The sequence below is a fragment of the Simochromis diagramma genome, unplaced genomic scaffold (assembly GCF_900408965.1).
Source record: "Simochromis diagramma unplaced genomic scaffold, fSimDia1.1 OVJJ01000596.1, whole genome shotgun sequence".
NCBI classification, from domain to species: Eukaryota; Metazoa; Chordata; class Actinopteri; order Cichliformes; family Cichlidae; genus Simochromis; species Simochromis diagramma.
This window is the reverse complement of record NW_024387245.1, coordinates 3510597-3536681: the sequence shown is the minus strand read 5'-3', so window position 1 is coordinate 3536681 and position 26085 is coordinate 3510597. Positions and strand designations below refer to the sequence as shown.

General features: G+C 38.9%; 1 long non-coding RNA gene across 3 annotated transcripts in view; it reads left to right on the top strand.

Annotated features, from left to right (window-relative positions):
- Positions 1-637: 637 nt before the first annotated feature.
- Positions 638-26085, top strand: part of LOC120714227 — a 75622-nt gene continuing 50174 nt past the window's right edge. The window contains exons 1-2 of one of the 3 annotated variants that reach the window (XR_005691374.1): positions 638-1088; positions 4002-24884. This is a non-coding gene — a long non-coding RNA (uncharacterized LOC120714227). Of the gene's footprint in view, positions 24885-26085 lie in introns of all 3 variants that reach the window. The other 2 variants (XR_005691376.1, XR_005691375.1) reach the window with 2 other exon arrangements.

Below are 26085 nucleotides of genomic sequence, written 5' to 3'. Positions count from 1 at the left end.
CCTGCTATAAAGCATACTCTGCTATATCATCCTTTTTTAATCTAGTAACAACCCTAATCTAAAACATTTACACAGTTGTATTCAGTACAACTATAAGCTAGCAGCTGAGATCATGAAAGTGTTTCCTGAGGTCACAGAGGGTCCTCAGAAAGAATGCAGCAGTTTCACTTGGAAGCCACGCCCATCAACTATATTTTGTATAGTTTATGATTTTTTGTTAATAAGCGAATGTGCATTTGATGAGCGTTTACAGGTACCTGCAAGCATTTTTGTGGCTCACTAAGCTAATTACAGCCTCAGAGAGTTGCTATGGGGGTTGACGCTTTGGATGAATAAAGTAAACTTTGAAATGTGTGAAATGCCTGCATTAATCTCAAAGATGGTTTGCTGTAACAATCTCTTCTTATGCACATAAGAGCTGTGAAACTGGACTTTGTACTAAATTACTTTGTTTCTACTCCTACTTATTAGGTGTTATATAAGTGCAATCATACTGCACACATCCAACATGTTTTAATGCGTTTTTATGCACTTCCTAATCTCTGGTTCCAGGGATTCTGCTTCAACGCTTGTATTCTGCATTAAGACTCATGCACTGGGTTAACTTGAACCCATTGTTCATAACGCTAAGTGGAATTTTGTACCGTGAACCACTGTTAAGAGTGTTCAGGTAAATTTCGTCTCCATGTGATTAAATCCAGCGTTGATGACCAGAGGACTCCATTCATGAGGCTTCCCCTGGCGCGACATAGAGGGCTGGGCGAACTGAAAACAGTGGGTGTGACCAAAAATACGAAAATGTATTACACTGCAAGTCTGGCAGACACTTCAGTATGAATGGTGGAGCTAGAGCGGACAAGTTTGTTTCAGCAATTAAGAAAGTTAGTGAGAGGTGAGAGAAAGATGGAAAGCGCTGAAGTGCGTTGCTGTGTGTTAGAGGATGACTTTTACACCGTACTGCAAAAGTCTGAAAGTGAAAGAAAATGTGTCAGGTCATATTGGTGCAAAAGCGCGCCTCGCAAATGTTGGCTGAATTTAAAAAAGAAACAGAAGTGCAACGTTTGCGCCTGACCGCCAGTGATGTGGGGGTAAGTCTGTCAGTTCATATTATTTTATGAATTACACGCATATAAATCAAATAAATTCACCACTTCACAGCTGTGCTCCCTTCAAAGCCCAAACGAGGAAGCAGATTATGACTTTGATGGAACTTTGCATTCACTAAAGCTGATTTTCTTTTTGCAGATTCACTGCAGTATTTCAGTACTTTTTGCACAGACCTAGACACATTAGAGATGCTATCCGTTTTAAGAGGTTCAGGGAGGTTTGAGGGCCGTGCAACGCTCACTCATGCGTAATGGGCGGTTTGCACAAAGATAAAAGGAAGTATGCGGTGTCAGACAGAGATAGTAACCCGGCCTTCCTCTTCCTTTTTGTATTTTTTAAAAACGTTATTGAATGACTGGACCTGAAACGGTTTTCTTGCCAGGGCTGCACCCTGTCCGCATTTTTTGTGTGTTCCGTATCCAAGCGCGTCACGCGAGCTGCGCCCGGTTATTATTATCGTGCGAAACCTGCAAAGAAAAAAAAAAATCCATGTGACTTATGTGAACTCCGCCGATCCTTTTTATAGCTCGGTCTTATCAGTGTGTGGTTGGCGAGCGTCACCTCCTGGAAAAAAGCAAACCAGAGCGCAGTGAGCGTCTCTTCATTATGAAGCCAAAACTGCCGTAGCGAAGGAAGCAACTGGGAGAGGTGCGTTCAGGTGCTGTCGGAAACGAGTAAAGCTATTCGGATTTGAAAACCTGAGAACACCTACTTTACCCCTACCAGAATGAATAAATAAATACACAGAATATAAGAAGTAATTTTGCAGTTCTAAATGATTAAAAAGACAGCTCTGACATACAAGTATTTTGTGCTTCACCATCAAAATAATTATAATAATCCGACCAATGTAGGATTTTTTTTTTTTTTTAAACAAAACGACACTTTTATTATATGCAGTTATTTATTTTACTTGTATATGCTCTCCGTGACTCTGATGGATCTTGTGTTTAGGTCATCCCAAAAATAAAAATCAAGTGGGAAAACGACCCTACTTCTCCATTTACGACCTCTGTAAACATTTTCCAATTGATTTAATGCTCTTGATTGCTGGTTCCTCATTTATTTCCTAATACAGCATGATGTTAATTTTATGGTCTACCTTAAAACAATCTTGACCACAAGAGGTACACTAACACTAAATGGTGGCTCTTTCCATTTTTTCTTTTTTTATTATAGGGTTATTGAGGTTGTTTGAAATCAAATACTTACTTTATGTCATTTTTCATGTGGTCTGAACACACTTATTTCCAAAAACCTCTGGCCAGGGACCTCATAATTAATAGCTGAGCAGAAGTTATTGTATAAAAAAACAAGATCAGTCTCATATTTGTGGTTATTTTGATGCTCTTTTTTGCATCTTTGCTTTCAAATTAGGTAGGGTTAATTTGTGTTTTGCTCTTAAAGGGGGCGCTCCAGTGACAGCTTAAACAAATTTAACATAAGCAATTTGTTGGCTGAAATTTCACCACATGTTCTGCATTGATGTGAAATTGGAACAAATATTTTCCAAGCTTTGTTTTTTCCCTTCTCTCGCTTTTCTCATATTTCCACTTGATTTTCCTTCATATTCAGCTTACAGAGCTAAAGAAACAGCACTCAAGCTTTCTACTAACTTTCTTTTTCAGATTTTCTTTTGGCAGTTATCCTAGCACCCCCTCGTTTCTCTGCTTTTTGGACTCATTAAGAGTAAAGATGTAGACTACCTCTGGTGTAAAGCGTGTGTGAGTTTCATAATGAGTGACATGGGGTTTCCCTGTCCCTATTTTCTTCATTCATGTGGCTGGAGTCAGAGAAGTATAGAGTTGCCATCCCGGATATGAGCTGAATATTGAGTGAGTGCGTTTGAAGGAGAGAGAGGAAGGGAAACTGCACATTTGTGAGAGTGAGCATGAAAACGTATGTGTGTATGTGTGTGAGAGGCAGACAATAGGAGGAAGCCTATTTGAATATTTTATTTATACCTTTATTTAAAGACCCTTGTTCTTTGACATTATGTATTATGATCGGTGTGTTTGTTCAGCACTCTTTGTAACAAACACAATCATGAATTTCTTTTTTGTGTTGCCTAGTGACCTGCTGTATTGTAGAAACTTCCTCTTGTCACTTGCACCATTTTGCATCCACAGTACCTAAATTGGAAGCTTAGCAGGAGGAAGTAGCAGAGCTCAAACTTGTGCACTTCATATATTCAAGTCAAAAACTGAGACAAATTTGAAAGATTATATTTAAAACACACACACAAAAAATGTGTTCCTGTAATAGCGATAATTTAAAGTCATGTCATTATTTATCTGCTGATGTTGTAATACTGAATGCTGAGCAAGTCAAAGGGCTGTAGGGGAAGCAGGTTTCTCAAGATGTGAAGAATAGAGCTTGTGCACCTCTCTCACCTCTGTGCGAGAAATTCTGCAACTCAGCAAGTGGTCACGTACTTTTAATTACAATTCTCACAACAGCAGCCACAGTGGTTTTCAATGAAGTAAAGAGTCTCTACAGTATATTTTACTGTGAATCTGTTCACAATGTGACAAAGAAAAGTGTGACTTGATGCGATAAACTTTCTTTTGCCCTCTAGGAATTACTGAATCACAGAGAAGTCACATTGTTGTGTTCATAATGACAAGAAAGGCCTCTCTTGTGTATAGCTGTGTTGTGAGTAGGTAAGCATGGAAATGAAGTCAAAGCAGGAACTGACTGATTACAGGTTGCTATGTGTGTGCTCTGCCTTCATCTAGACAAATTAGGGGAAATATAAATGCAAAGTTGCTATAGAAACACAGGCAAAAGTAGAGAAAGGCAAGAGTTGAAGTTGTGAGGGTCATTTAAGTTCAACTACATTCTTAAAGGCAGGTGAGATTCAGCTGAATTTAAAATCTGTTTGTGTGTTGAAGGAAAATACAGAACCAAGAAAGAGACGGGATCCAAATGACTGATGCAAAGTGAAACCCTACTGAAAGCCACAGGCGGGCAAATCAGTCTAACCCATGTTCATGCTGAGACTTCTTTTCAACAGCATCATAATTCATTGAGGTCAAAACCAGAAGAATTCAAAGAATCCACCACACAGTAGGTTCTAAAAAAAAGAATGTTAAAAATAAGATTGTGTAGTGAACTGCGTGTCATTCAGCCATCCATCCTGGACATGTTGCCAGTTTATTGTTCAGTCAACACACCAAGAAAGACACTCATTCACATTCACATTCATAACTGCGGCCAATTTAGAATCACCAACTAACCTAGCATACATGCTTTGGAGCATGAGATGAAACTGGAGTGCCCTGAGGCACAGGGAGAACAATCAGCTGCACAGAAAGGCCTCAACTGGTGGATTCATACCCAGGACGGCAAGAAGGAAAAAACAAACAAACACAGACACTAAGTCTCGATCTGTTTTTTTTTTGTTTTGTTTTCATTTTAATCCATGAATTCATTTTTGGTCACTTTAGGGCCGCGGAAAGAAGCTTAAATAGCAACTTTGAAACTGTTGCAAGAATTCAGTAGACAAATTTACATTTCTAGCAGATACAGAATAAATTAATAAGATAAGATTTATGCTTCTGTGTCCAACTCTAAGAAGAATGTATTCACACTTGGGAAAATCGAAACAGTGAGCTGGAGCACTCTGACATACTCTGTAGAGATGAGGAGAACTGAAGAATCTGGTAAAAATTTTCCTTAGATTTGGTACTAGCACCTTTATGCATTGACCAGCTTACTGAGATTAGAGCATCGTAGCATACGAGCAAAACATCCACATGTACGACTCGGTTCACTTCAGGAGCTGTTACCCTCGCCTGTACTGGGTTGCGGCTAGGTTGCTTCACTTCTTTGAGCATGCAGTCAGCAGAGGACTGTAAAGGCTACTTCTGCTCTTCATGTTGCATTGAGAGATGCAAACCACAGATGGCTCATTCAAATGAAAGTAAACCATGTGTCTATTTGTGCACCGACCAAAAGCAAATGAGTAGGCAGCTTTTACATCACACACCGCAGACATACTGAAATTTCACTCGAGTCATCTTGCTGTCACATGTGTAATTTTTACTGGCTCCTAAGTGAGCCTGAATAATTGTGTCTCATTACTCGGGTTAGAAATGAAAGGACTTTAAATTTCACATAGATTAATATTACAAAAAACAAACACTTGTTAACCTGTATTTATTAGGTATTATTTATATTAGGAGGGAAAGATTAGATTCCACACAAGTCTGTATTCTGTAATTGTCCGTGTCATTCAAAAATCTTGTACTTATACTTATTATTTTAAAGCTCTCACTTCAGCTGTAGTAGTATCTTGTTCCTCTTCTTTTACCACCTTCGGTCTTGATGAAACCTTCTCACAACCGCAGTGGATCGATTCACAGATGTAAAGCGGCTTTTCTTGACACTTTAACAGTGGATTTTCCCTCAGCAGCCACTTTCATTTCCAGCTGTAGCAGTTTCAGTGAAGAGTTTTAGGGTCTCAAAATGGTCTAAAAGGCGCCGTATGACATTTTGGATTTTTTTTTTTTAAACTTCCTAAAAATTACAGTGGAATATACCAGCCTCATGTCTGTACATATCATAATGACTAAGTGGCGTGGAACGGCTAGGTTCCTGCTGCCCAAATTTAGTTACAGTCAAGCAGTAGAGAATCTCCAGGGTGTATTTGTCAGAAATTTAAAACCACAAAAATTACAAAGATGCAGCGTTTTGATATTAACCACCAAGATTTAGAGAGGCCTGTTACTGCGACGACCATGGTAGGTGATTATCAACCATTGCACAACTGCCTGTGCGGTCACAAAATTTGTATCTGCGATGGAATTTTGTTGGATTCATTACTAAATACGGAGTGAGGAAGTGCTGCAGGCTTGGAAAAACCACCCGTACTGTAGGTTTTTACTCATGTTTATTCAGAAACATGAACATTTATAAAAATCACATTTCTGTAAATACAAGCAGGGACAGTGTGGAACAAAAATGTTAACGTGACACAAGCTGAGATGTTAGGGTGGTGGCTGAGTAGCTAATGTTACTACCATATGCAGTATAAAACATGGACGTAGCTTCTGGGTCGGAAAAATAAAGCCGATACGGCAGTTTATCTGGAGGCCACTAGTTGGCGATAGCTGTAGATCTTCTTGGCCTATAGAAGTCTACAAGAAAACAACTTTCTGATTTGACCTCTGTAAAGGCGTTCCTGTTGATGGTTATGTTTATGGGCTCATTTTGTGTCATACTGAATAACAAACAAACAAACAAACCAAAGAAGAAACAAAAGTTAAAGTCTGTTTTGTTTCGAAATACTACATATCAATGTGAAGGATCAACTTGTGATTGACAACTCGTTAGCCAAAGAGCGTGAGTTTTTTCATAGACACAGTAGCCTCTCTGCGACACAATTAATTTTCAGCTTTATTTATATGGCACCAATTCACAACAACAGTCAACTCAAGGTGCTTTATATTGTACGGTAAAGACGTGATAATATTAGAAAGCCCAACAGTCACACATCCCCCTATGAGCAAATACTTTGGGACAGTGGGAAGGAAAAACTCCCTTTAAACAGGAACTAACTCCATTTCAGGGTAGCCACCTATCATGACTGGTGATATTTTTTTTCTTTTTTCATCCAAGATGGTGAGGGTGGACATTCTCATCTTGCTAGCTTATGCTAGTTTAATCAGAATCAGGATACTTTATTGATCCCTAGGGGAAATTATTTTTGTTACAGTGCTCCAGTATAAAAACTAACAAAGACAGACAATACACTAAGTAAGAAATAGATACAATATATACATGACTTATATACATATAAGTCACTATTGATAAATAGCTGAGTAAGAAGAAGGGCGTGTGCAAAAAGGGTGTAGCTATTACAGTATACAGTGTGTTAAGCCAAATCTTTAAGGGCCTTCTCTAAATCGGAAGTCTTTTCTCTCTTCATCTGAAAAAGGCGATTACATTATTTCCATATTGCGTTGTCATTCTATTGTAATCTCTTTGAATGCAAACAGGTACTTCCATACCTGCGGCTCACTGCCTTATCAATGAATTGGAGCTGCACCAATTGCAATCTTCCATGTGTAGTTTTTGCTGTGCTTGTGAGTGTCCTTCTTTGGCATGTGAAGATTGAAGATAGGACACCTGTAGGTGTGCTAGCTGCACCTGTTAGTCCTGGAAGAACAGCAGGCCTGGCACATATGGAGTCTACCTGTAAACCCAACCACAAAAATCCCAAATATCATTGGATTTTCACAATCAAAAGATATCAAAAGCATTAGCTCTGGTGACAAACATAGGACTGAATCCCGCCCACCACCCCCTAACTCCCTTGTTGCAGGTACCAGGTTTATCAACTTCTTCTTCTTTAATGCTGGATGTTCTTTTTGAAATAGTAGCAAGAAAGTTAATAAAGTTAAACAAAAAAAGTTATGTCTTTACTTTTCTGTACAATAAGAAAGCTATGCAAATGTGTTTGAGCACTGATGAAGTAGATGAATTTAAAGATACAGAATAACAAACATTTTTTTTCTTTCAAATGAAATGAAATGTGCTAAAAGCTCTCAGAGCTGTTTGGCACCAGATTTTCAAGTCTGCAGCATCAGTGATTCTTGCTATGCTGTGAAGAGGCTGGCTGAGACGATACTTGAGTCTTCTGTGTCATTGGAGTCTCTTTTTACTTTAAGCCTTTGTACCTGGTAATTGTGTGAATTTTGTTCTTCACCACAGCCTGGTAATGCAAACACATTCGCAGTCACTCACGTAAGTCACAGCCATGGGACAGCAGCACTTCCTCTTCTGTCACCATCAAGCCTCGATTTTGACATAAGGCCTCAGGCGGCCTAAAACACTCTTATCTCTCTCATCTCAGCTTTTCAGGAACTAAAAAAGAAGCCTTGTTTGCAGCTTGATGGGAGTTGTTTTGCACATTTCTGATTAACCAATGGGCTTTGACCATGTGAGATGTTGAAAAAGAACACCTTTTTAAACAAGGATATCCACAAATTTTGTTTCATGGAAAATTCTCATGATGCGAACGAGATATCCTGCCTTGGAGAGCTTAAAATAAAGCTTTTCTTTATCCACTGATTCACGTGTAAAAGTGTTAAGACTTTTGTGAAGGTGTTTGTGCACACTGTGAGTGAGTGGGTGCACTGTATGTGCATACCTGTTGCTCCTGTGGCCAGATTTAACCTTTTATCCTTTCTTAGCTAAAAGTGAAAGTACAGTTGCTTTGGAGACAGCCTAACATGTGAGCAGCAGTTCTGTCTTATTCTGTCCAATCTTACAAACTCAGAACCTGAAATATATTCTTTGATAGTTGCCTTACTTTACCTCTAAGCAGGGTGGGTAGGCTGTTTTCATTCCTTTCTGTTTCTCAGAAAGTTTCAGATATGGCTGCACAGAGCTTCCCCCGTGCAGAAATCACACTGTGATTTTGTCACTGAGTGGCAGCTAGAATTTCAACCAGTAGTTTATGTTTTTTATGGCTTTTTTGGGGGGGATTAGTGTCAAGCATTTCAAGATATTATATTGTATTGTATTGATTACACAGAAGAAATCTCTCGCAGAGCATTCAAAGGGCCAGGGTTGTGTTAAGTTGATGTTTCTGGAAGTATGCACAGTAGTTATAAAAGAAGGACTTTGCAGGTTTTAGTGGAAGCAGGGAAAAGAAAAAAAGAGCAGAAGGAAGCAGAATGCAACGTATGCAGTTTTTTAACATTTATTAATAGTTTGATATTGACACTGAAATGTTGAGTCTGATTGTTTAACTAATTTTAGGGAAGACCGAGCAATGCGTGTGAAGGGTGCATGCTTCTAGACCTGCAGTTCTGTATAATAGCTGGACCACCTGTAACTTTTAAACTTAATGTTTTCATCCTGCCTGAGAATCTGCAGTAACTTTAGCCCTAGCAACAGAATTCATTTGCATATCTTAACAGGAAACACTCCCATGTCTGATATCAGCACTTGTACTTAGAAGCAAATTCTCTTCCTCAACTAAGAATTGTTCTTGTAAGAGTGGTCTCTCAAACCCATAGTAGGCAGGTATTTTTGGTTGGCCACGCTAGTTTACAGTTACAGGGTTTCCAGTAAGCTGCTGCTCTATGAAGCTGAGAAGATGGAGAATGTGTGACAGTTCTTGGGTAGTCGGCACTGAGGGTTTAACTGTCTCACACTGTGCAACTTATTGATAACTAACCGTTGCCACAAGTGCACTGTTCACTACTACTGTGGTGTTTTTAGTCAGAGCTACTGGTTTCCAGTAAAGAACTGCACCTAGTGGCTTTACAGGAGAGGAAGTGGTAGTGGCAGAGCCTGAACGTGCATTCAGAAAAAGGATGAAAACAGTCTTCACTTGTCGGTTACTTATCTTTTCATGCAAAATTTTTGCAGAATGTGCATTTACATATTTGTCTTTTATTTCATTGAGCTGATGATACTGCAGATTCCTGAAATGTGAACGGAGTGAAAAAGGGTCAAAGGTCAAAGCCATAGCACTGCAATGAAGAGGACACGTGCATGTGCACTTGCTGACTTACTTCTCGTGCGTCATGCTTAAAAACTGAGGTGGTATACTGTATTTATACTGTATTTGTTTGTTGGTGGTTTGTGTTGAAGTGCTTGAAGATTGTTTTTAACAGTAAACCTGATAGTTTTACGATTTAGACACTAGGAAGTGTCTACAGCACACGACGTTTTACTTTTTGAATGGAGGTGGAGCGTTGAATCAAGAGTTATACACAGAGTTATATCGCCACCTAGTGGAAAAGCACTGACATGACACCCAACATATAAATCAGCTTACTGTCTGTACACTGTAGTTCTCGGGGTTTTCGGGATGTTAATATGCGAATATTTATATAGTTTATATAGAAATATTAAGAAAGACACATTTCCAGCATTCTGTTTAATGCCGGGAAGTGGCTAATGAAAATTAAAAATGTACACACCATCAAATTGTGAACATAATAAGTTTGCTAAAACAGAAGTGATTTTATTGTTGTACACTAGCTCATTTTTCACACCAAAATTTAAAAAAAAAGAAAAAAAAACATTAAAAATAATCATCATCTTTTCTGAGCCTTCAGGGTCTGTCAAACCTTCATCTTTAGGCATACAACTACACCACCACTCTGTCTCCACCTGCTGGTAGAGTTGGAGGCAAACAGCATTCTTTAATTTATGTGTTTTACTGCTGTTTACTAACTTGCAGTCTTTTAAGGAAATATGTATTCAGCACTTCTACCTCAATATTTCACTGATTTCAACTTAATACTTAGGAATTGCCGACCTGTCCAGGGTGTACCCCGCCTCTCGCCCTGTGGTAGCTGGAATAGCCTCCAGTCCCTCTGTGACAAACAGAAGAGAATGGATGGACAGGTAGTAAGAAGACACTCAGTCTAACTGACAACAACCCTGAGACATGGCAGAATTGACCGAATTTTGGATAAGATAAGATAACCTTTATTAGTCCCACGCGTAGGAAATTTGTTGGGTTAAGGCTGCCGACCTTTGCCAATGCCATCTTACCCTTCCGACCATACATACATTACAACATCATATGGGGAAGACTGGTCAGAGAGGTATAACAATGGAAAATGCACAACATGAGGAAAGACGAGGAGAAAAAATAACTCCCCCCAGACTGAGCTCCAACAGGGAGATCAGTTTGAGAACAGAAAAAAAACACACCTCAGCACATGAATCCGCACATCTCACTACATAGAAGACATAAGCTTCGAAGGCGTTTGGAGGGGGTGGGTGAGTGTAGGTCTGTGTCAGTGCACATGCATATGTGTGTGCGTGAGTGTGTGTGTGTTCCGTGTTCAGCCGAGAGAAAGTGTCCCTTCACCCGGTTAGGCAAAAGTCAACATTCTTCGGTCGACGCGGGTAACCTTGAAGGAGGAGGGACAAAGTCACAACACAGTCTTGTTATCTAATGTAGAATTGTTATTCCCGTCAGCTTTTGCCTTGAGCATCCAGCTGGCGCCAGGGAGGCCGCATGAGATGAACATAGTAGCTGTTTTGGTTAGTGCGAACAAACTGCATCCAGTTTTACAGTTGGTCTAATGTCTGTCACTGGTCACCAGGTTCTTATCTGATGTTGCAGGTTATTTACGAGCCGTGCAGCAAGAACAGAGAAAGCCTGGTGACCTTTAATTTTTTTTTACACCAGAGGGGGCACTGTGGGCTCCAACGACAGCAAGAGTATGAAACCGTGACTAACATAGAAATCTTGGTTTATGACACATCTAACAACACATTGCACAACACCTTATTTCTTTGCCTTTATCACACAGTTTCATGTTTACTCCAGAACCCGCTTGTAAAGGCCCACTTCATTAGTTACACCTTCCTAATGCTACGTTGGAAACCATTTACCTGAAATCTTCGTGGCATGGATTCATCAAAATGCTGGAAATATTCCTCTGAGATTTTGGTTTATATTAACATGATGAAATTACACACTTGCTGCAGATTTGTCATCTGTACATCCATAATGCAGATCTCTTGTGCCACCACATCCCAGAGGTGAGTTTAAGGTGATTTGAGTTTTGTGTCATGGTATGTTATCCTGCTGGAGTCAGCTGTCAGGAGAGGGTACACTGTGATTACTTAAGAGATGGACATGGTCAGCAACATTACTCAAGTAGGCTGTGGTGTTTAAATGATGCCCAATTGGTACTAAGGGGGTCCAATTTTTCCAAAATTCCAAATTCTTACCCTGCAATCTAAATGCCACAGTACAAACCAAGACTCATCAGGTCAGGTAACATTTTTCCAGTCTCCTATTGTCCAATTTTGGTGAGACTATGTGAATTGTAGCATCAGTTTTCAGTTCTTAGCTAACAGGAGAATCACCTGCAGTGGTGTTCTGCTTCTGACGAGTATCTGCTTCAAGGTACTGTTGCCTTCTTTTTGACTCAAAGCAGTCAGGCCATTCTCTTCTGAACTCTGCCATCAACTGTGCATTTTCACCCAGAGAACTGCTGCACTCTGGATACTTTCAGACTACTCACTGTAAACCCAGAGATGGTTGTGTGGGAAAATGAGTTTCTGAAACCAGCCTGTCTAGCATCAACAACTGTGTGACTTTTAAAGTCACTTAAATCACATTTCTTCCCCATTCTGATATTTCATTTGAACTTCAGCAGGTCATCTTGACCATGTCTACATGGCTAGATGCACAGCGTGGCTGATTAGAATTTTTTGTTAATGAGCAATTTAATAGGTGTACATAATGAAGTGGCTGGTGAGTGTATATATCCATGCCATATTGAAGCTGCTATTAATTTCTTTTTAATAATTCTATATTTAATATCTGCAAAGAGGCATTGTCAGTTTGTAATTACTGTTAATTGTGAATATCTCACAAACAACTACAGTTTACACACATGAAATACCAGAGACAGAAATGACTTGTAGATCCTAGTTAATGTGGGGTTAGTATCAGCAGAGGGCAGTGTTTTCCACATCATCCCAATCAACTGAGCATCTGTGTGTTGGACTTCAGGCGGGGTGGATTTGTGCCCTCCAGCACAGCAACCCTGCGTTCTTTGAAGCTCTGGTATCTCCAGAGGTTACACACTGAAACCACACCCCCTGGGGGATGAAGAGACTGAGTGGTTGGCGAGTGTCAGCTGGAGGTATTGATTGGCATACTTAAAGGCAACAATAGAGGAGAGCAGTGAGAAACAGTCGTGTTCTGGTTCACACAGTGGATCGGGTCAATTGAGGGAGCTGTGACGATGTGTTAGACTAATTCCATGTGTGTGTGTGGATATGTGTGGATCCTTTTTAATGAATATTTATTGAGCTGCAGTTGAAGTTTGCATTGGATAAAGAGGCAACTGCACCTCTTTACTTCTCCATTCATTTCTTAATATAGTCTGTAAAGGAAACCGACCTCTACCTAAACAAAAAAGTGACAAACTCTCCTTATATGCAGGACTATAATCTATATGTAACTTCCATTCACATGAAATCGATTCCCACAGTACTACACTTCACACAGAAATAGAATAAACAATAGTAAATAGTAAACTGGGATGCCTTTACTTGTTCTCCTAAATCTTCTGGGATGTTTTTGTCTCGACCGTTCTGAATGTACCATAAATTGTGTATAACACTTTTGAATACCCAGGCCTCAATTCTTTCAGTATCTGCAAACTACTGTAGCTTACAAACTCCCAAAACTAGACTGAAATGCTATTATTGCTGCAATTTTTTCTAACTAGCAAAGATCATGAAGCATCTGTGTGTTGTTTTTATAATTAGACTTACAACCAGACTTTCAAGAAGACACGGGAAAGTGATTTTAAGCCTGACATGGGATGAAAAGACTGTGACAGATATGTAGGAACATGTAAAACAATATCAAAGGCAACCTACTCAACTTTTTATGGTCCTGTGACAACACTCAGGACTTCTGGACTGCCTGGAATATTTGAAAAACCAAAAAGCAGTTTCAGAATAGGATGAACTGTTTCACAAAGGTTATGCATTTAGACATATTTCCATTGAAAACAGCATTATACTAGGCATAGCCTTTAGCAAAAAGGAGTCATTCGATAACCTTTTCACATTTCTTATAGATGGATAAAAATAGGGCTGTCTATAATAAACAACAAATAAACAACACAGTTAACATTACAAATGCCACAGGCACCTTATATGATGAGGTAGTAACAGTGGCAAAAAAACTGTAAAAGTAAGACTGACAGCGCATAAGAGAGAAATGTAAATTGCATTAACAAATAACAAGTACACTATAAATCCTAGAAAAGCAGCTGCATGAAGATCCCAAACACAAAAATATGTTTGGGATCTTATCCCTGGCAAGTGTGCATCACCTATCACAGTATGAAGAGTATAGAGAACAGTAGGAAGGGTTTCCTGAAGCGTTCTTTGTGAGGTTGAGTCCGTCTGAGGGAGAGGAAGTGGTGTGGAAGTGTGGAGTGGAGAGGGTGTGATGGGTTGTCCACGATGGAGAGCAGTTTGTTCATTGACCTCATGTACCTCACTGACTCAAAATGCCATCAAATTCTGAGTAATGATGCTTCCGGGCTTCTCTGGAAGCTGATGATGCCCACCCCCAGCAGACAACAGCAAAATAAATGACACTGGCAACCACAGACTGGCAGAAGATCTTATGTTTCTATGCAGCACTTGGGTGGAGCCATTATATTCTTGGGTTTTATATCTGATAGCCTCTAGTGACCACAATAACGTTTTCACATCTGATGCAATTTGTCTCTTTTTTTTTTCTTCTTCTTTGGCACGTACATTAACTCGCTTCTTCACTGTGATCTTGCCAAAGCTCTTTTTGGCTCTTTTCATAGACTAAATTTGACAAAATTTCACACAGATACATCAAAATGAAAAAAAAAATGAGTGAATTTTTTATGTCCAAATTGTCAAAAGTCAAATGTTGAAACTGCACCGGAAGGCACTTTCAAACTGTGTGAAACTCTCATTGGAAATAACATGAACTGAAGCAGACAGCAGCTGTGGCTGTTCTTAGAAAGCAGGAATTTAAAAAATCGTGTTAAGTCTGCAGACACAAAAATGCTTAATTGTCCTAAATTTTAAAATTAAGTCTAAACTAACTATAATTTTTGGCACTTACCTAAGGAGAAGAATACAGTAGGGATTTGGGGGCAAATGCTTCAACAAAGTGACTAGTTGAATTACAGGTGGCAGAAGTTATAAGTACATTCATCATGGGGGTGCATGTCATGGTAACTTTGGACTAAGTGTGTCTAATCTTCTTAACAGTGTTAATTTTGACAGCAAATTTAGATCTAGTTTAAAAAAAGTTTGTTCTGTAAAAGTTTGTGTTTTTAACGGTGAAAGTTGTGCCACGCAGTTTTCAAAGTGTTTTTTTTTTTTAACGTCAAATCCAAAATGTGTGCGTATGTCCCAGGCGTTGATATTTGAAACGTGAAAACGCATCACGAGATGCAGGGATACTGGGAGCAGGTTGAAGCCCTCCCACCCCACCCAACACCATACTGTTTGTCAGGGGCAGCTGATATGTGTGCATCTAGGGTCTGATTGGATCTGACAGATTAAATTGTCAGTACATTTCATCTTTGTTATTGTCCTTGTGCATTAAATTTGATTTCGTTATCATCTTGTTTTCGTCAGGGCGAAAATGACGGTCAGTGACGAAAACATAACAAAAATCATTGGTCACCAAAATGAACCAATTCTGACCACACCTGTACTTTAAAACATTTCCATTTTTGACTCCATGTCACTAGTTTTCATTGTCATGTGTCTATTGCATACAGTAAAGTAGTCTAAGATCAGAGGTGGCACATTTTCTTCACATGCATGCTATTGTATCTAATTTTAACATTTCAAAACAAATTACGTTCTAATTGCCATTAATTAGAAAGATATCACTTTATATAAAGGAGCAGCTTCTGTTTACGTATAACTTTCCACACTGTGGCAGGCGGAGGAGTCTGGATTTAGTTTATGTTTTGGTTTGACTGGGCGGTGATTTGGAGACACAGCCTGTCTTAGAGTCTTATTTTGGAGACAAATGTGAAAGTCAGACACAGAGTGACCTGGAAACTTTGGCTTTCATTTGTTTCCAGTCAGAAAATGGAACGTAGATGACGCCTCCAGTGTTGTCTGGATGGCTTGTACTCATACCTTTGAGTGAGAACAGAAAGTGAATAGGCCTATAGCCAGATGTTGATGAAACATTATAGTGTGGTCTTTTGCTTCTTTCCTTTGACGTGGGCTACCTTTAATGACCAATAATTGTCCACAATTTTAACTGAAGAGTTACACTTGGTAAGTCCCAGTTCCTAAATAACTTACCTAATTTGTAATTGTTATTTGTTTATGATTTTTTTTCTTGCTAAACTGATAAAATCTGTAAGTTTATAGTAGTACATACATTAATCAGCTGCCAAATGTTAAACGTCTGGGACATGTCAAGTATTAGATAAATGTGTTTAAATGAGTTTTTATGGGACTGAGTCACTAATGGACCTGTGATATAGACACAGACATAGCCTTGGTGGTCTCACTCAGAGCAGACACATTTTCTTTGTCTCACTGCCACAGATGCTCAATCCATTGGACCACACACACACACACGCACACACACACACACACACACACACGCACACACACACACACAACATCCAGGGATATGCACATTACTTCCCACAATCACATGCAAAATCTTAGGATGCAGACATTGGGACTCCACATTGACTCCCTTACAGACAAATAGTCTGCAGTGTTTGTGAGGGAATTGTGCCTCCTAACACTTCTATGCCTGTTCATATGTCTTTGAATGCTAATCAGGAGCACTAAGACCACCTGGAAACTAATAGTGGGGTTGAGTCATAGCCCTCTTCCCTCTGAGTCATAACCCTGGACTGGCCCAGTCTGAATAAGCAGGAGATGAGACCAAAGGCTGGGGGTGAGATTGTGGGAATTGTATAAGGAGAGAAAATTAAAGGGAGACAGGGAATTAATTTATTTATTATTTTAAATTAAACATAAATCCAAGGCAATCACATGTTTTTGTCTTGGTGGTCATTTTTGAGGCTCTCGTGGGTCTGTGTTGCTAAATTCACATATTCTTAAATTGCTGAGATCATTGTCATACTGGAGGTTTGGTCCACTTACAACAGTGAATTGTTGCTGCGCTTTTAGCAGTCAGTCTGGCAGTAAGTATTTTGCTTGCACAAGGAACATCCGTCCATAAATCCATCCGTCCATAAATCCATCCGTCCATAAATCCATCCATTAAAACTGGAGTTCTGTGATGTGCAAGCTTTTTTCCTTATATGATAAGATTTCTACTTGACATAATGCACGTTTAACTTCATGTGACTAATGTGCGTAGGTGTAACAGTGATTTACTGTATTTCTTAGTGATGGTGAAAGCTAAAAGAATCGGTATGCCTTACCCAAGGAGTCCCATAAAATCTGAATTTTAAACAAACAAAACAAGTGACTACCATACTGATACATAGTGTTTATTTGATTCTGTTCATACTTATGATAAATGAACGCAGCGTGACAGTAACAGAAAAAGTGAGATACAGTAAATGGCTGTGTGGGTGCTGGATTATTCCCACTTGTAAAATCTCTGAGTCCTTCTGCCTAACAGTGTTTCCATGCAAAACATTACCAGACAAATTGTTCCACTTACGTCAGCGCTGCCACTGCAGCGACCAATAATGGCAAATTCATGGTTTAGAGGACAGAGGAGGGAGTGTTTTTTTTGACAAGATGGAAAAGTATTGGCAGAGAGATGACGTGATGGAAATCCTAAGGTGAGATCAAATATCTTTTTTTCACATAGTTTAAGTAAGTGCAACAACATTTCAACTTTTATTGGCTCTTAAAGGCCAAGTCAAATAGAAAGTGCCATTAAAGGGATCCCATTAGGTTTTTCTGTTAAGGAAAGCCATTGTTACAGTAGTGGATGGTCGTATTACACACAGCCACATGAATATTAATGTATGTGCAAAGCTCAGGCTCTAAACACTCCGTTTTTTCTATTCTTTACTCTCTGTGATGTCACAGAAAGTGGATATCTTTTATTTGGCCATCTCACGCACACAGCTCTGGCTGTTGGCACAGAAGCACCACCAACTTGTGGTTCAAACCTCAAGTGCCAGGAGCATCCAGTCAGAAGAAATCTGACTTCTCCAACTTCATCTTCAGCCTCATGAGCAGGTCTCACTGTTGGTTATTGCTCCACGTACCACTGAGCATTAAACGCATCCCCAATATTCAACAGATTTTTTTTCACATGCTACCTGCACTCCTTAAAGTTAAGCTGTCGTGTGAATTTTTAAATACTTTATACAAACATACTTCAGTTTGTAGTGTTAGTGGTTGTTTTAGCAACATTAAAAAAGCTGACTAGGTGGGAAAAAAACTGGAGTATAAGTGTGTGGCACCAGTTTAAAGGTTGTTTACTAACATTTAAGATATACTATTAAGGGTTTTTTAGATTAAAAAATGTGTTAGGATAGCAACCTTTCATTTAAATAGGAGTTGGTGACGCAGTTAATGTACTGCTGTCAAGAGAACACAGAGAATGACATCCTACCTTTTTTTTAGATCAATTAATTGTTCTTATACGGTTAAGGCAGCTAAATATTTATACATATAGGGTTAAAGCAACTAAACACTTGGTCAGTAAACCGCTAACAATCAAGATTTCATCCTGCTTTAGATTTATGAGAAGGCAAGTAATGCAACAGCCATCAAAACTGAAAATTACAGTGTTACACAGTCATGTTTGCACAAGATGCAATCTGCAATACTGGTTTCATGCATTTCAGGCCCACCAAGCCACTGATAAAAATGAAGATAAAATGCCTTGAACATTCAGAAATACTACAACAGCAACGCAGTCAAAAAGCCCATCTGAGCATATAAACAGCATAGGTCATAATTTGGTTGTAAATTTCACTATGGGCTATTTGAAAGGCACAACACTGGTGCCTTTTAAAGGAAAGAAAATGGGAAAAGATGGATTTGTGTTCTATTTCACTGTCTCAGATTTGTTTAGGAAAGTCATGGGACATTTCAACTGATCAAGCCAGAGATTGGGAGCTTTTCAGGTACTGGAAAACAGGCCTATTCACTGGTGGATTGGAAGAGTTTGTTTGCTAATTACTCCAAATCAGCAAAGTATAATAATGTTAAAGGTGTCAGTACACAGCTACAACATAAACTGTAGACAAAGATGACAGTACCATACTATATGTCTTCAGGTAATAATTCGTAAAGACTTGCTTTTTTTAACTATAACATTCAAAGAGTAGCAGGAAATGTGAAAAAACCCCCATTGTCTTTATGGTATGGTAGAATGTTTAGTGCCATATCCCAGCTCTACAACACATATTTGATTCCCACACGGACACTAAAGATAGACTGCCATGCTATTCATTCTGATAATATGTGTAATGGCTCCTTGACTCATCTATAGACTCAATCTCCCACAATCCTCCCACAATGAGCACTCTGCTGAGCCAGCATTTCTCAACGTCTTACTTTCTCTCTTGATTTCTGTGCATGTACTCAGCAGAGCTACGTGGCAGTCAAGTAAACAGGCTTGTTTTTCTGTTTTGGAACACCTAAGCTAATTTCTTGGTAACTGTTTTATTAAAACTGTTGAAAACAACCTAATTAAAAAAAAAAAAAAAAAAAAAAAATTATATATATATATATATATATATATATATGTGTGTAAAATTTATTTTTAATCCTTATTCTGTGTGTACGTGTGTTTGTGTGTTTGTGTGCTGTACTGTGACGTCTTGAACTTTCTTGATAAAGCAGATAAAGTTTCAGTTTCTGTGGATTTTTGTTTTCTTTGCATGTTTATCTGTGGCAGCTGTTCATATTGACTGCCTGGTTATTTCTTTTTTTTAAATCCACCATTTTCAGAGTGAATTTTACCCCAGAGACAGTTGGCACGTAGGGAAAGTCTTTCTCTGTAAGTTTAATGATGATCACATTATTTGGAGTTTGTTAGAAAGTCATAGCTCATTGCACGTCTTTGTTAACTCAGAGGAGTCTGTAGATTTTTACAGGGTAATGGCTTCCCAGCTTCTTCTGGGTTGTGAGATTATTTGGTATGGCAAGGTTTAAGAGTGGTTCCCAATTAGTTGATCTACTTTTATTCATACTAGAATGCCTTGTTAATTTGAAATGGCTTGAATTCTTGGTCAAGTTTATTTGTAAAGCACTTTTACCAAGGCTGACCAAAGTGCTTCACAGGCAGCCAGTATAAAATGATATTAATATTAATGACAAGAATGATAACTATACGATATCAAGGCTTAGCTTAGCTTAGCTTAGCTTGAATTAAAGGCCAGAGGCAGAATGGAGTCTTGAGCAAAGACTTAAAAACAGAAACAGTTCTATTATCAAATGGTAAGGTATTCCAACGACACGGGGCAACAACTTAAAAAGCTCGGACACCTCGGTTTTTAAGTCTAGATCTTAGAATATTGAGGATCAGCTGATTACCATACCTCATGGCTCTTACAGGAGTGTGTTCATTAATAAGCCAATCAAGAGAAACGATCAATAAACCTTAATATTAATCCTAAAATTAGCAAGGAGCTAATGAGTGCAGCTAAAACTAGCGTAATATGTTCATGTTTTCCCGTCCCAGTTAAACGTCAAAGAGCGTTTTCTACTAGCTGAAGCTAACGAAGTGATGACTGTGGTAAACCTACATAGAAAGGATTACAATAATCTAGTCATGTCATGATAAGAGCATGTATAACTCTGTCAAAGTCATTATAAGAAAGGTGATACTTTGATTTTCTGTTGGGCTCCACATGGTTTCTGTTTGGATAGCTTACATTATGTATTTTGCTGACTTCTCAAATGAAACAATAGCCAGTCAGGTAGCAACTGGTGGGCTTATTTTACTTTAAGTCACAAAAATGATGACTGATTTCCACTTATGCTGACACACACTGCCCATTTAACCTCACATGACTCATTTCTTCAGCTGCCTTTGTAAATGTGATTTACAGTGGCATGGCAGAAAGTCAAGGGGTTGGCAATTTGGGGAAATCTGTAGGGTGCTTACTCGGGTTACGGCTTTCCCAGTTCATATATTTGAAATGTTATTTGATGACCAATCCTTAAAGCGCTATAAACATGGTTTTAACACTTTATTGTTCTTCTAGTAAGCCTAACTTCAAAAACCAGTTCATGCCCCCACATTTATAGGTATGGACACAAAATAAACAGATCTAAACACAGAGCAGCACGAGCATAAGCATATTCTTTTTTCTTCGTCTATTTTCCACATAAAAATGATATTATTTCAGTTTACGTTCACTCTTTTATTTTCCCTGGTCATTCACACCCCACTTGCAGTGGCTTTATTCCCCACTAATTGGACGTGATATACACTTTTACACACACTGTCTTAATTTAAGATTATTAGCATTGTACATACATCAGCACTGTTGTATTAAGCACTAACAAGATGAAGTTGACATGTAGCCTAGCTTTTAGCTAAATGCTACATGGCTATATGGTCTTAGGCCTTACGACTGTAGCACGTTTCGCTCATCAATTGAAATGGGAGTACTGAGATGATATGGTTGTGTTGCTTCATTTGTAATAAACAGAATACGATTCAAGTTTCACAGAGCAGCTAAGTTTCCTATCTCCCTTTTAATAAACTGCCGTAACTGAAGCATGTGCTAATGCATGCCGAATGGTCTTCTACCAGAGATTACCATATAGAGCCTGCATTGTAGCGGTAATGCTGCAAAACTGTCATATCCTGTTCATCAGCAATATACAGTAATTAACCAGCCTGAACTACAGTAGCATCCGGTGTAATGTTCTGCTACTGCCAGTATGACTATGCACAATTTGCATGAGACATCATGCCCAAGTCTATACTTGTCTCTGTCTATGGGTATATAATAGGGGTATGTGTGAGTGTGTGTGTGTGTGTGTGTGTAAGTGTGTTGGGAAAAGTGTGGGAACTGCAGAGGAGGAAACGTGTATTTACGAAGTTGGCTCAAAGTTCCCATGAATTCCTCTGGATAGGAGATGGAGCTGGACGTGGGGGGTTGTATTACAATAACCCCAGAGGCAAACTGATTCATAATGTCAGTGCAAACTGTAATGGAGTATGTCAGGCGAAAAGTTACTGTAGATGCGTAGATGGATATAAAAAACAAAGAATTAGCAATAGGGTGATACACTTTCAGAATGATCCAGTAATTTTTTCCCACTTTATATGTTGTATTAATGCTCTGTTAATATGTATTAATGCCAGGCAAGGTGACAAGTTTCTAAATGTCACCAAAAGTGCTGGTCAAGATAAAAATGCAAATGCTTAAGGGCTCTGATAAATAAAACACATTCACGTGAAATAAAGCCATTTCCTTAAAAGCAATGATGGAGGATTTAAAAGAAATCACACCAAGTGGCTTAAAGCTTGTGCCCAGCCTTGTTTGTTTCCTCTGAGGTTATTGCTATTGTGATTCATCGGTCATTACAGTTCATCAGACTTATTGTCCTAAAGTTGCACTTTCACCATCAGTCTTATTCCCAGTTTTGACCTCAGAGATCTACCGAGTTTCACTTGTGCAATTATATATAGCTTGTACATTGATGCTGCACTTGCAGACACTTCCTAAATCACAAGTGGTTTAAGGATTTAAGGATTAAACATTTTTGAGAAATGCTCTAATCTTGTCACCTTGTCGAACCTGAAGAAAAAGCCTATAAATAACTTTGAAGTTAACAAGTTTTACATGTTTATAAGACATAAAAATATGGTTGTTGGTGGCTACATACACTCACTGGCCGCTTAATTAGTTACACATTGCTACTACTGAATTTGATCACTTTTTGCCTTCAGGATTACCTTAATTCTTCCTGGCATAGATTCAAAAAGGTGCTGGAGACATTGATCTGAGATTTTAGTCCATATTGACATCATACCCTCACACAGTTTCTGCAGATTGTTCAGCTTCACATGCATGATGCAGATCTTCTTTTCTGCCACAGTCCAAATATGCTCTATCAGAATGAGATCTGGAGACTGTGGAGGCCATTTGAGTCTAGTGAACTCATGATCATACTCAGGAAACCAGTTTGAGATGATTGGTATACCCTTTATGATCACAGCATAACCACAGATGGGTATGCTGTGATCATAAAGGAACAGACATTCATGTTGGTTGTGGCATTTAATGATGTTCAGTTTGTACTAAAGAGGCCAAAGTGTGCCAGTAAAATATCCCTACACCATTACCCCATCACCATCAGCCCAAACCACTGATACAGGCATGCTTTCATGCAAATTGTACCCCCAGTGTTCTGTTTTTAGCTGACAGTTGTGGCACCAGGTGGTGTCTTCTGTTGCTGTATACTGCATACTTTTGTAATGAGTGGTTATTTGAGTTACTGTTGCCTTCCTGTCAGTTCAAAGCAGTCTGGCCATTCTCCTCTGACCTCTGACATCAACAAGACATATTTGCTCAGAGAACTGTGGGAACTGGATATTTTTTCCTTTTCAGACACTTCTCTCTAAATCCTAGAGATGGTTGTTCAGGAAAATCTCGGTAGACCAGTTTTCTAGAAATACAAACGTTTAAAAAAAGTGTAGGGTTGAAAATTGGAATTTTCAAGTATTTCAGTTAGTGTCCTATAAAGGGTTAACGGTGTTCTAAACCAAAAGTACAAATTATAGCATGTTAGGCAACCTGTTGTGCATAAGATAATTATCTAGTGTAATCAGGAAATTGTTCCTTTGTAGAACAGTTTGGTAGAACTTTGTTTACTAGAGACCCAATTAGTTACTTTTTTACAATTCTCCTTAAGAACACAGCAAGATTCTTTGTGGTTAATAAGTGAGGTTTAGAGTTGTCAGTGGGCTTTTGTCCTGCTACAGTACTTTCAGTCTTTAGGCAAAGCTACACTAAACATGTGCTCAGTCTAGTGCTACCTTTAAAGCTAGCCTGTGTAGTAAAGCCTGCTGGTCAGAACAAGTAATGGTGTACAATCTACTGAAGTTGGGAAGATTGTATTTTATTGCCAGCAAATCTATCAGTTCATTAAAAAAATGTCATTCTTTTATGAAAAAGTTATAGACCTAGTTTTGAACTGGTGGATATCAGACCAATAAGTTTCAAACATGCAATTGTTGAGCTATTTCTTTAACTAAGGCACTTAGCCTGGTTTCTCCAGCCCTTTAGCTTGTGGGTGTGAAGGAAAGCAACTCCCCCAACACATGAAAGCTAAGAGACCATGCCCCTGGGAATTCTGGGAAAAGGGAAAACTGTCTGGTTGTTGTGCCATTTTCTCATGACACACACTGTGGGGTCGGCTCATGACATGCCTTCTCAGGCTTTTTCCTAAATACACATACACATGTTTGCACTTTAAGGCTTGTGAGGACTCTCAGTGAGAAAAGGAATTACAAAGCACATTGGAGAAACTTCAGTTATAACAACTAAATTCCTAACCCCCACCTGAACCCTTGGACAGCACACTGAAGGTCTGTCTCAGTGTGCTGTCTCAGAGTTAGGACAAGCGTAAACAGCCTCAGTTTCAGTGGTTTTTTGTTTTTGATTTAAATTAGTTCTCACAAAGATGGACAGACACACTCTTTTCCTGCTTTAAAGGAAAAGAGTTTGAAGTGGAAAGTAGATAGATGGCAGGTTAAGTGTGTGTGTGTGTGTGTGTGTGTGTGTGTGTGTGTACCCAGAAGTTGGCCAGTCATTAGTAGAGCTCTGTGCGTTGGAGGAAGTGGTGGTTACTGATGACTCAGCCGAGCCATGCATTTCATTCTTTCTCTCTCCAGTCTCTCTGTGCTCTCTCCTCCCTCTGTCATTTGCTTTGCTCTTTACATTCTATTCATTCTTCTTTTCTATTCTGGATCTTTATTTTCTATTTTACTCTCACCCTTTCTGTCTCTGTCCACCACCTTTTCTCTCTTCCCCCTGATTCATCTTGACCTTTGGAGACATCTCTGAGTGTGTATTTTTGTGTGTATGTGTGTGTGTGTGTGTGTGTGTGTGTGTGTGTGTGTGTGTGTGTGTGTGTGTGTGTGTGAGAGAGTGTGCATGTGCTGTGTGTCTGCCTTACTAGGATATTCAGCAATGTGAGTGGGAAGATAACTGGCTTCCTTCAGAGTGATTAAAACATTCCTTCTTCTTTTTCCTCTCTCTTTTTCTTTCTCTACCCTTTTAGTTCTCATTGACTTTCTGATGAAGATGAGGATGAGGAGAGACAAACTGGTAAGTAAACCTCAAGCTGGACATTAGCTTTGTTTTTTTTAGCACTGACTGATGTTTATCAGACTTAGAAGAAACACAGTTCTAGGAAACTCTCTTCTTTCATATTTTAATCTGTGTGCCGCTCGGTAGTAATTTCTGCAGATGTTGTAGAAAAGCTTTGCTTCTTTAAGACATTTGGTAAAATAGATCAAAGTAAAGGAAAGATCACACATTGTGTATTTATAAAAGTAGAGAAAATACAATCTTATAGAGCAGGAAGGAATCAGGTACTAGCCTGAAGATGTTACAAATGTTTCGGAACCTTATGAATTTGATTGCGGGGCCATTTGAGTTCGTTTTATCCCTCTTAAGTAAAGAAAAAGACGTTAATAAGCTGCTTTTTTAAAAATAGAGCACACGGAGTGATTTTCCTACAGCACAAAATAGCACAGAATGCAAAACACAGGTTCGCCTTTTGCTGAGATGGGTTAAAAATAGGAAACGTAATGAAAAATCGGACAGTGGAGAATGAAAGAGATGGTAAATAGCACTGTGAAGAAAAATGTTTTGAGTTAGTTGGCAGTCGGACAGGTTGTGGCAGATATTGGCTATATTCGGCACTTGGCATGTACAGTAACTCTAAACTTAGTCATTTAATCATATTGTGACGCACTGACCGCACCTCTAAAGGGCTAAAGTGAAAGTGGCGGTATTATATCTCCTGGTGATATTGAAGCAGCTGTCTGCAGATGGAACAAGGGGATCAAAGAGTTCCAGATCAGGAGCACGTTAATCACTTTGATCAGTCTGTGTACAAGAATGAGTATTTTAGTGACGTTAGAGGGAGTTTCACAGTCTGCACTGACGCAAAGATCTGTAAGCTGTGTAAAGTCATGCTTATGAGGAGGAAAATGAAAAACACAAACATTATGCTGCGCTCCAGATTCACATTTTGAATGAACAGAAAGGCCTTTTTGAGTAGGCTAGCTAGAAGTGAGGGCTTTATTGCCTCACAGGTTGCAGCGTTATTATAACGTGCCAGACATACAGTGAGGCATAGATTGCAAAAGTAAATAAATAAATAAAAGTAATTAGACTATCAATTGGTAAATAAAGGCTGGAAGATTACTAGAAGGTTATTTTCATCAAGCGCTAACTGAGCATTGCTTTGCTGTTTGATCTGCAGTGACAGAAACAACAAACATATACACACCAAATGTTG